Below are 12,685 nucleotides of genomic sequence, written 5' to 3' on the forward strand. Positions count from 1 at the left end.
TTTTTTTGTTTCTCTATCTGGGTCTCTCTCTTTCTCTCTCAAAACCTTGTTTGCTTAACTCACCGTTCCTTTCTCTCTCTAAGCTTTGGTCTCTGTCTAAAACTTCAGGTTGTTTAAGTTATTTTTTGTTGTTTATTTATATTTTTCTATGAGTGTCTCTGTTTTTAGAAGAGGTTTTGGATTTGTATGGGGCAGTGAGAGCGATGTGGGGACAATGGTGGTAATCAGCTACACACGGCTACACAACACCACTCTATTTGTGTGTTTATATTTACAAAGAAACAAAACTACACAGAACACAGAAAATGATAAGAGATAACTTAAAGAAAAGTTGAATTCTATTGAAATTCAGTACTTTTTTTTTTCTATTGAAAGAGAAAACTTATTCATGGACAATTGCACATAACAAATTGGTACCTTAAAGAAAATCAAGAACAAACCCAGTTCCTCAAAATTTAGAAACAAACAAATAAAGTCACCCCCAACTCAAAATTCAAAACACATGGTAAAAAACCCAGCAAGAACAAGTCACACAAAACAAACCCTCAACAGGCAAGCACAGCAACAAATACAAAAGAAGGAGAGAGAGAGAGAGAGAGAGAGAGCAATGAAGTAAACAAACAAAAACAAAGGTGGCAAGCTTTGAAAATTTACCATTCCAGAACAAATTCCACTATTTGCACTTCAACTCAGCAACCCCAGCACATCAAATAAGAAGCCTCAATCAAATAGCTTTTCATTTCAAACAAAACACCCACCAATTCCTTCCCTCTCAAACCCACCTCTCTCTCTCTAAACTTTGGTTCAGTTCACTGTTCCTTTCTCTCTCTAAGCTTTGGTCCCTCCCTCCCTCTCTCTCTCTCTCTCTCTCTCTCTAACTTCAAAGTTTTAATTTTTTTTGTTTTTTTTGTTTTTCTATCTGGGTCTCTCTCTTTCTCTCTCAAAACCTTGTTTGCTTAACTCACCGTTCCTTTCTCTCTCTAAGCTTTGGTCTCTGTCTAAAACTTCAGGTTGTTTAAGTTATTTTTTGTTGTTTATTTATATTTTTCTATGAGTGTCTCTGTTTTTAGAAGAGGTTTTGGATTTGTATGGGGCAGTGAGAGCGATGTGGGGACAATGGTGGTAATCAGCTACACACGGCTACACAACACCACTCTATTTGTGTGTTTATATTTACAAAGCTCAAACGACCAGTCACGTTGGGACCCATTATCATTGACTAATCAAGCAAAACATTTAATAGGTTTCAAAGTTTAATCACCTGATTACAGTGAGTTACAGACTTACAGTCAACTCGTAAACTTATAAAAAAAATTTCGGTCAAATAAGAGATTTAAGAGTCTATATATAAAATCAATTAGTTTCTTAACTTGATAATAAAAAATAATCATTATAACAAACGCTATAAATTAAAATTTTACATATTTATCAACAACAACAAAAAACTTATTTATAAATTTGCACAAGTTGTTTGAGTTTAATTACATACTTAATTTGACAAGTGTCTTGTTACTCAACTCGTACTTTTAGATGTTTTCAATAAAGATGTTTAGATTCAAATCCTCTCACTTTCAACTATCAAATTATCAGCAAAAAGCTATGTACTTAACAAAGTCCAATGAGTTGCCCTAGTGTACGTAACAAGAGGGAATTTTAGCCTTTTACCTCTATTTTTTAAAATATTTGGCAATATACACCTATTTCCAAACTATCTAGGTTTATACTCCTGTTTTGAAACTCAATTTCCTCAAAATCAAGTTTCAATGAAGAACTCAATTGATTTAAAATCAAGTTATGCCCGATCAGACTTAAAAATTAAAAAAAAAATGCATGAAACTCAAGTTTCCAAAACGCCGCTATAAGTGTTTCTGAACACTGCTATAGCTAAAAAAAAAAAAAAAATTGCATGGAACTCAGCATAACCTATAGCTACGTTTTGATTGTCCTATAGTGGCATTTTAAATGGAACTCGAGTTCCATGCAAATTTTTTTTTTTAAAATTTGATCGGGCATAACCTATAGCTACGTTTTTGTTGTCTTATAGTGACGTTTTTAATGGAAATCAAGTTCCGTGAACTCAAGTTCCATGCAATTTTTTTTTTTTTTTTTTTTTTTAAGTTTGATTGGGTATAACTCGGTACCAATCAAGTATTTCATTAAAACTCAATTTTAAGGTAATCAAGTATCAAAATAAGGGCATTTACCTATATAGTTTCAAAACATTAGCATATTACTAAATTTTTTAAAAAATAAAGGTAAAATGCTAGAATCCCCCGTAACAAGATTCACAAGGTTTTGAATTTAAAACCTCTCATCAACAGTTTTGGATCAACTTAAGAAATTACTCCGTGTAATCTATGTGGGACAAAGAAGTTACATACTCAGTGGATAGTAAGATGCTCATTGAACTCTAGACACTCTCATTAAAAAAAATCATGTTATGAATTCATTGTTTCTTTCTTTCAACTTTTCAAAGTATAATGCAAGAATAATATTCGGTGTGAAGTAAATATTTTTCAAAAATGATTATGGTTGGTCTTAAAACTCTCTCTCTCTCTCTCTCTCTCTCTCTCTCTCTCTCTCTCTCTCTCTATATATATATATATATCCCCCCCCCCCCCCAACACACACACACACAACAAAAGTGTATATATTTTAGTAATTTCATTGTGGAATATTTCAAAATTCAAAGGATTTTGTAATGAGTTCATGGTTTTAACAATAAAGGGGCAGTTACTCATTTTCATTAGTTTTTTCTTTTTTGTTGATAAGCTCATTTTCAATAGTTAATTGGGGATATGGATATTGCTCAATTTTACAGTTTAGACGGAGAATTATGATGAGCTATCACAAGGATAAAGGAAGGACAATGCCTTTTTCCTTTTTTTTAGTAATTGATATATTGATAGCTCAACTTGTAAAAGCTATAAAAATGGTTTTTTGTTTGGGCGACAAATGAGCTTGAGACTTTAATTTCAACAAACAAATCATATGTGCATCATTCAAACATGTACTTAACTTACAAATAAAATTACATATTAACAATAAAATATAGAAGAGGAGTATAATTTTTAAGCAGTTATTTGATAGCCACCATGCATTGGTGGCTTCATTTGGTGTATCAAACTCATCATTACTTTATGACAATAGATGTCTTGTTGATAATAGCCGAGTTGGATAATGTTGCGGTTTGTGAAATTGAGTTAGCGTTTTCTCCTCTTTATTTTTTTTTTTTTTTGGCCGCGACTTTTGACTGGAGGGACAAAATTTTTACTGTGCATGAACAGTTGACACTGTTCTACGCACTGTTATATACTGTTACAAATCATTAAAAGATGGGTCCAATATATTTACTATATTTAAAAATTATTTNTAATTTCAACAAACAAATCATATGTGCATCATTCAAACATGTACTTAACTTACAAATAAAATTACATATTAACAATAAAATATAGAAGAGGAGTATAATTTTTAAGCACGTTATTTGATAGCCACCATGCATTGCGTGCTTCATCTGGTGTATCAAACTCATCATTACTTTATGACTGTGTTTGGATAGGAGGTGTTGTTGCTTAAAGTTGAGTTACGTTTTACTCCTTCTTTTTTTTTTTTTTTTTTTGGCCGCACTTGTTGACTGGGAGGGGACAAAATTTACTGTGCATGAACAGTGCGTGCACTGTTCACGCACTGTTATGTATTAAAAAATATTAAAAGTGGGTCACAATACTATTTACACATTTAAAAAATTATTTGCTACAGTGTTTTCAGCAACAATCAGTTTTCAGCAACTTTCAGCAACAATAAGTGCTATCCAAACGGACCCTATATAGCAAATCCAGAATGTCTTTTTGATATATAGCCTTGGTTTGGATAGCATCTGATACCTGCGGCGCGTTTTGTGAATTGTGAGTTGCGTTTTCTCCTATTTTTTTTTTTTTTTGGCCCGGATTTGACTGACAGTGGAAGACAATTTTTACTGTGCATGAATAGTTTGACACTGTTTATGTACTGTTTATATACTGTTTACACATTAAAAATAGGTCTCACGGTACTATTCATATATTTAAAAATTATTTTGCTACATGTTTTCAGCAACAATCAGTTTTCAATAACTTTCAGTAATAATAAGTTGCATCTAAACAGACCCATAGAATTGTCAACTTAAGGCCCCATTTGATTCCCATTATTTATTTCTTTCGATTCCCTTTATTGTGACCAACCAAATGCTCTTTTAAGTCAAAATATGTATTTTTGGATTCTGTTGGTAAATTTATTTTATTTTTTGCACCAGAGGTAAATTAAAAAGCGCATTTTTGGAAAAAAAAGAAGGATGATGCTTTTTCAAAAGGTGTTATTTGTACAAATTTGAGTAAAAGTAATTTTTGCTAACTAGAAAAAAAAAAAAAAAACACTTAAGACACGTCACTAAAAAACAAAAAAAAAACATTTTTATTTAAGATTAAAGTAATCAAGTTTTGTTGATTTTAGTTAGCTTAACTTGTAAAAACCATATATTATTATTATTATTATTATTATTATCATCATCAAATAAAGTAAATAATAAATTGAATATTGCAAATGACTTAATAGTTAATGGAGAAAACTACAAATAAAACAATAGATAAAGAGGGACTGGCTTTTACCTTTCTTTTTAAATATGTTTAGAAAACTATAATGATTTCTTATAAAACTTCTCATATTTACATTTCATTAGAATCATGCCACATCTGTGAGTTTCAGTTAGCTCAATCAGTAAAGTCTTTGATAGTTGAATAAGAGGTCTAGAATTTAATCTCTACCTACATCAAAAGCTGATTAGTGTTTTGGTATGATGATGAAAAGCTACCATCAAGAGCAAACATTATAGATTGAAATTATAAAAAAAAAAAAAAAAAATCATGCCACTTCACATTCTGTTTAAATAATATAATAAGTTACTTCACAAACAAACACAATTATAATAAATACATGTTAATAAGTATCATAATTATCAACTTTCATATTTAGAAAAAAAAGATGGAGAATGTTATATTTTTGTTGAACTTTCCTATTTATTGCACAAGTTACTAACTAGTCAAAAATAATATTGCTAATTTTTGATGAATAGTTAGTAACTTATACAATATACAGAAAAGTTCACCATAAGTACAATATTCTCTATGTTTTATTTTATTATTTTTTTAAATATGAAAGTTGATAAGTATGATACTTATAAATATATATTTATTATGGTTGTAATTGTTTATGAAGTAATTAATTGTATTATTTAAAGAAAATGACAATACTTAGATACAATACTAAGAGGAGAAATCTAAAGAACAACATCTAAATACTATTCCTAAATTTTACCCTAAAGAAAATATAATAAGACAAGATTCTACTGATGGGTGTAAATATAACAAGTATTATAATAAATCCTTATAGTATTTAAATATAATAAAAATAGGGTAAATTATATTTTCCCCTTTTATACGTTGGTTCATTTGCACCTTTTCTCTCTTAAGTCTTAACTATGAGCTCATTTGCAATTCCCCCTCAAGATCATATTTTTGTTTAATTTAATTGTAGAATATTCCATGAAACAAATAATTATGTTATGTATTAACAGTTTAACTAATAATAGGGGTATTTGCTCATTTTCAACAATTAAAAAAGACATTGTTCGATTTATAATTTTGTGGGAGAATTATGAACAACCCATAAAAATAAGGGGGAAATTGATTTTTTTTAATATATAGATATCAGAATTTAGAACTGTAATTAGTAATTACAGAGTGATATCATGGTTATTTATTTCATATTTTATATGGCATGAATTTCAAAACCTTTCACGACAAGACAAAGGGCTATGCCTATTTTCTTTTTCTTTTTTCTTTTTTTTTCTTTTTTTTTTTAATGAATAGGGCTATGCCTATTTGTCCATCTTTGCTGGCTTTTGCAATATTTTATTTCTTTATTTTTTTAATTTTCAACTTTGTTGGGAACGAAATTCAAAGGAATATTCTCCTTGGAGGAAATTTTGATGCTATATTACCATTCCGACGGTTCTCCAAAACTGCCCTGAAATATAATCGGTCGGGCATGGATATCATCGGAGAGACAATGTGCTGGTGAAGGTTATTTACGTCTTTTAGTTACCTCACCATATTTTTTGCCATGTTTGGGGGGAAATAAATTGGATTCCAAAATGAAAATTTTTTTTTCTTTCTGGGTTAGATTACAAATGAAATTAAGCCTTAAGCTTGTGTGCACGAAACTAATTTGGAAAGCGAAAATACAAAGTTTTCCCAGCAAACTTGCTTAACATTCACGAAATTTTGCTAACTTTTGAATAAATATTTACATGCTGAGCAAATACTCAACTCGATATTATATTCTATTTCTAACCTTTGGCTTTTGAACGTGCATAAATTTCTTAGCTCCAAAATTTAACTCTTCCTTCATTTCTCCTTTCTTTTGTTTGCAATAACTTTAATGACAAGAGGTTTCAAATGAATATAACTTATTGTAATGGCCAGTGAAAAAAAATTGAGTTTTAGTGGAATTTATGATGTGTTTTTATATTAAAATTTTATTCACTTTTCATTGTGTATATGTATGTGTTTGTTTCTGTAAAAAAATAATATATATATATATATATACACAACTTTTTAAGGTCTCATGTTTTTTAAAATGCATATATACTTATATCCAATTTATCTTGAAGTAAAATAAACTAATGGATTCAAATTTCAAACTATTCCAAACGAATACTTAGAATAAACATTGATAACAATTTTTCAAAATGGGACATAACGTGTACTACATAATAAATTGGATTTGAGGTATCTCCTCCGATACCCATGACTTTACAGTTGCAAAGCCCAAGCCTAAAGGGCCCCTAAACAAGCACCAAGGCCAACATCTAGCCCACAAAAGTTTGACTCAAAACCACTTCCATGTGGCAACCTCACTTCAACACTTATATGAAAAATTGATCAGCAACCCCTATTCCAAAAACCTATGAATATACGCACTATGGACTTTATTACTTTTCGGTTTTCCAGTGAAGTTCATTCATTGATTTAACCTTCCCAAGCTTTCCCAAGCTTAGAACTTAGAGGTTGTTCAATTCTTGTAGGATTTGACTTGGTGAATTTCAGCTTGTTCGCCACCCTCCTGCCTGATGGGGATCCTTGGTGTGGTTTAATAAGCACTGTTGGATTCAAAAAATAAAATTTACTACCATATATTATATATACCTTTAATATAGGAAAGCATATCACTTCCATACTCTTGATTCAATAAGCAGTGTTGAATCTTTTTTTTTTATTTAGAGGGAAAGTTTCAACCTAGAACGTCTACTCTAGATGTTTGTCATATATTATCAAACCAAAACACTAATTAATTTATAGTATAAGCAGAGAAAGATAGGACCCCGGATCTTTTATTTGATCGCAAGTGACTTTTTCTTATAAAGAAGATTGAATAATGTCACTAAATTATGAGACTCTTAACTGCTTTTTTTTTAAATTTTACTTAACACCATAGTTACGTTTAATTAAAACTATGAATTATTCATCTATTTCGCCCTTGGAAGCATCATCTCCATAAGAGATTTATAGAACATTGGTAGAAATCTTGTGATTTCTCACCGTTATTATTTTTCAAGAGTGATTAATGACATTCTTCAAGTGGCTTTGATAGTGTTTTGATATTGACATTCCTTTGTGGGTAAAATTTCAATATAGTTTTTCTAATACCCAAAAAATGATACAATTCTTCAATTACAAATTAATTTAAATACATGATTGTATTGACTAATGAAACATGAACATAATTATCTTTTTTTTTTTTTTTGAAATGTATTTGAATTTAATTAAATAATCAAATGTATTGCACTGAAAGAATTACACCTAAATTTTACCATTTCTTATCTTAATTAAGCTTCCCTTGAAATATGTTGGCTAAAAATGTTGATATTTAGGGTTGTCCAGATTGATTTGGTAATCCGACCCACCTGAAGAACTGACTGAACTCGACCCGAATCCAGCCTACCTAATTGCTCCGACAAGTCTTCATCATCAGAAACCAATTCCGACAGGTGGGTTTCGATTTTCCTCCCATAAAACTCGAAAAACCCAAATTGACCAAAAGATTTCCAAATTCCGACCAAAATTTCCAAATCCCAGCCAAAATTTCCAGATTTTGGCGATAGTTTTCCAAAATCCGATGATAATTTTCTAGAATCCGGCGAAGAAACCCAGATTCCGGTGATATTTCCCTTAGATCTAGTGAGATTTTGACCGAATCTAGCGAAATCTCATCAAATCCGGTGAGATTTTCGCCGAATCTGGCTAAATCTCATCGAATCTAAGGGAAATATTGCCGAAATCTAGAAAATTATCGTCGGAATCTGGGTTTTTTCACCAATTCTGTGTTTTTTTCACCGTTTTTTGCCATCTTCTCAAATCTATGACTCTGATCGACCTGCCCGCCACCCGTTGATGGTCTGAATTGCTCGACCCAATTACTCCAATGGGTCAGCGGTAGGTGCATTTTTTTCCCACTCGATTCCAGCAAGTCGATTCTAGGTTGGGCATAAACCCGACCCGGACCGACGGACAACCCTACTGATATTCATATCTGGATTCAGGTGGCTTTGAACATAGGTTTGACCTCGTTTAGAAATTGTAAATTTAAACCCATGATATGACCCTAAGGTGGGTGTTGATACTCATTTTGGGAAGCCCAGTAGAAGGAAGAAGCTCAGCAACATGGGCAGAAATGAGTTAATAATTGAATAGAAAAGTCATTAAGCCCAAGCGGCAAAAATAATGGATCATAGGCCTGTAAAATAGACTAATGGGTCTTAAGGAAGCAAATAGGCCTAAAGGAGCCTGAAAAAAGAGAAGTAGCAAACTCATGGGCAGCATGTGATGTAGAAAAGTAAAAATGGGCCACAGCAGGCCCAAAGTAATTCAAGTAAAGTAGCCCAAAGGAGTTAGTAAAAGTCCATGGAAATGCAGAATTAGAAAGGGCTGAAGATGCTCAAGGAAAGTAAATGGCCAAGGATGCCTAAGAGGAAATAAATGGGACACAGGAGCTTGCAAGCAATGTAACAAAAGCCCAATGACCATACTGAGTCATTGAGAAAAGAATAAGTAGTAGGCCCAAAGAAGCCTATCAGGCTTGGGTCCAATAACATCACAGCAGGAATGACAGAATAGTGTAGCAGAAAATGCAAAGACTGCAGAAAAGAGCAAAAGAATTGGCTGAAGGAGGAAAAGTCCACAATCAAGTAAAACTTAGCCCCGAAAGGGAGTGGGCCATAGAGAATGAGGAATCAAAAAGTAGCTCACACCATAAGAAGTCAAGGGTGGGCGGCAGAATGTGAAGAGGAGTCTCTAGACCATGGCAAATGCAACGGGCAAGTTTTGGACACACACAGAAGTTGAGCACGCATAAGGCCTAGGCTTTACCAACCTGTACCTAACCAACACAAGAGGTAGTGGGTCATGGGTCAGAGGTAAGAGGGTATGGTCTGGCAGTGGGGAGAGGGGAAAGCCTATTTTGGGGTTTCTGCTCAGGCTCTTTTGGGGAAATGTCCTACTGGGATGACATACCACCCAAAAGAAGTAAAGATGAGCTAGAATCACTAGGTGCATACCACGAGGGATAGAAAGAGAGAGAGCACCCACGCCGTAGCAAGTAAGAGTGCCACAGCAAACAAACAAACAAAATAGTCTTCTTTGTTTGATGGTATGGCCAGCACAAGTAAGTGGTGGTGGTTAGGCGACTGATAAATTAATGGTGGTCGGCAAGGACACTCAGACCAGACAAAGGTAGTTAAAGGCTAAAATAGTAAAATCTGGTCACGACATGCATTATATAAAGGACATTTGTCGTGCATAGGAAGGAGGACGGTAATAGTAACCTCTGGGAAAAAATCACGAAACAGAAACAAGTATTGAGAAAAGAAGAGAAAAAGAAAGAGAAAAGGAAAATTAGAAAATAAGGAAAGAAAACAGAGAGTTAGAACGACATACATGCACCAATAGGTTGATCCCCTCTCTCCCTTTAAAAGTACTGCTCTCTACCAAAAGCAAGGTGATTCTTTTGAGCACAAGCCATTCAGGTCTGTTTCCCTCAAAGTGATTAATTTCAATGGTAGGATTTTTCCTGGGAGATTATTCACATTGAGGAAAATGGTTCCCTCCTTGATCTTGGTCCTGTGATACAACTTGGCATAACAAATTGACCTTTTTCTTTCTTTAGATAACTTATGTCTTACTTATTTATCTCCACCATTTTCTTTATAAGATGTTTCTTATCATTGTGATTATCATTTTAATTGGGGATTATTTATTCACTTTGTCTAAAGGCAAAAGTATTTTCTTTTATTATTATTATCATGTCTGCTTACCATGACTCATTCGAAGTACCTTTGCCTGCCATGGGCATGCGAACGAAGTTTTTGACAAACGAGGCATAGTTTGTGCATAAGCTGAATCAAAGTGTATTATAGTTGGACCAGTCTCAACTCCCTTACTCAAAAAACTTGGGCCCAGTACGGTAGGAAGCAGCCCAGCCTCGCATTACAAAAAGGCCCACCACAGTGGGTATACAACTACACTGTATACTTTCTTCAGTTACCCCCCCCCCCACAAAAAAAAAAAGCCCACTAATATATTTATATTTAGACTTGGCCTTAAAAAGATTTAACGAGCTTTGCAAAATTGAAATCACAGAAGTCTTGATCAAGCTCAACTAGCTTGTTCTTTTTGTAAAAGAATAGGTGTAATTTTTTTTTTTTTGCTGAGAATAAGTATAATAGTTAAGTTGTTATAAAATAATTTATATATTCTTTTTTTTTTTGAAAAAGCTCACAAATAAAGTTATATACATTCAATTTTGTTTCAACTATTTTTCTTTTAGAACTTCTAAAGATGCTAGTTTAATTTATTCATTCTACTCAATTCCATTCCATTCTATTGTATTTCATTCAATTCTTTATATTTATTTCATTTTATTAAATTTCTTTATAATTTACTCATTCTATTATATTAAGTTTCTTTATAAATCTTCTAAAAAAAAAAAAAGGTTTCCTTATAAAATCCTAGAGGAAACTAAGGATCAATGCACACTTTCTTTGTAGATCATTGGGCCATTCCAGTCGGATGATTGGGTGTGGGAAGCTACACTAACAATTATGTAAAAGGTAAAAGGTCAAAGGTCCCAAAAAAAAAAAAAAAACAACTACGTAAAAGGTAACACAACTATTTATCTATTTCAAAGTTTTGGTAATCAAATAAATTATTTTTTTAATTCTTCTCACATGCTCTCCCTCGACCCCCACCGTTCTTATCCAAATCCCTACCACCGTGTGTCAGTGTGGGCACTTTTGGGCACTAAAAACAAAACCAAAAGGCAAATCCATAAAGATTTCTTATAAAATTATTACCTGATATATCTCAGTGAAAAGTGAAAACCTATTAACATATTTCTTAAAATAACAAAAAAATTCATTATTAAACTAGTTCTTTAGATTTTACGGCATTTGTACTTTTTTTTTTTTTTGAGATCCCATTTATTAATGATAGTCAAGCTAAAATTATTTTAAAAATTTTAGACTATTATTTTAAAATTTTTAGACTCTTAGGAAAATGATTATCCTAAAATGGATCTATTTCATAGTTCAAATCAAACTTTAGCAACATGAGGATGATGTTAGTTATATATGTGTTTGCACTTCAAAGGGAACTTATAAAACCAAGATGTACTTAGTAATGTATATGATGTGAGATTTAACACAAGTTTGCACAACACACATTTTAACAATCTAATCTAATCTTTTTTTTTTTTTTTTTTTTGAGAAACCAATCCAATCTAATCAAATTCAGATAATTTAGAATATCACAATTTATATCTAATCTTAACTATATAATGAATGAAATAGAGAAGACTTGAAATAGAGATGATTGTTCTCCAAAATCTTAATCACACGAGACATATATCCTTTCCATTTGAAATAAATTCATAATTCATTTCATGGTTTAAATTAAATATTATAAATTTAAACATACATTTAATGTGATGTGGTATATGTACACAATTAAATACAAAAAAAAAAAAATGAACTATTAAATAAAATATTTCCAATTGATTTAAAATAGAGATGTCTTTTACAAACCAGGTGCCATATATACACTATTACTATATATATATATATATATAATGTAGGTGCTAATTTTAAATTTGAGATGTCATAAGTAAACTATCAATATATAGATTATAAATTATATTTTTCCATTCAAAACTTTCAATTTATTTTCAATATCCACCAAATTATTAAAAGTTAACTCTCCGTTTGTTTCGATATTAACATTTTCTAAAAAAAATGAATCATTTTTCAAAAAATATTTTCTAACAAACTATTTTATTTTCTTATATTTGGTAGTAGCTTTAAAATGAGTTAAAAAATTATTTCTTAACTTTTCTTATTTAGCTTACTTGAGATAGAGTTGTTTTCTTTATTTAATTTCAAATAAGATAAGAGTTGTTTTCATCCGAAAACAGTTTTATCTCAAAGTTAAGAGATAATTTTCCTTAATCTCTTTTTATTTTTTTAAATTTTTTTCCCCTACTACTACCAGTCTACCATATAAAACAAAATGAGAAAAACTATCTTCACTTATAACAA

Source organism: Quercus suber, unplaced genomic scaffold (genome assembly GCF_002906115.3).
Source record: "Quercus suber isolate HL8 unplaced genomic scaffold, Cork oak 2.0 scaffold_32, whole genome shotgun sequence".
Lineage (NCBI taxonomy): Eukaryota > Viridiplantae > Streptophyta > Magnoliopsida > Fagales > Fagaceae > Quercus > Quercus suber.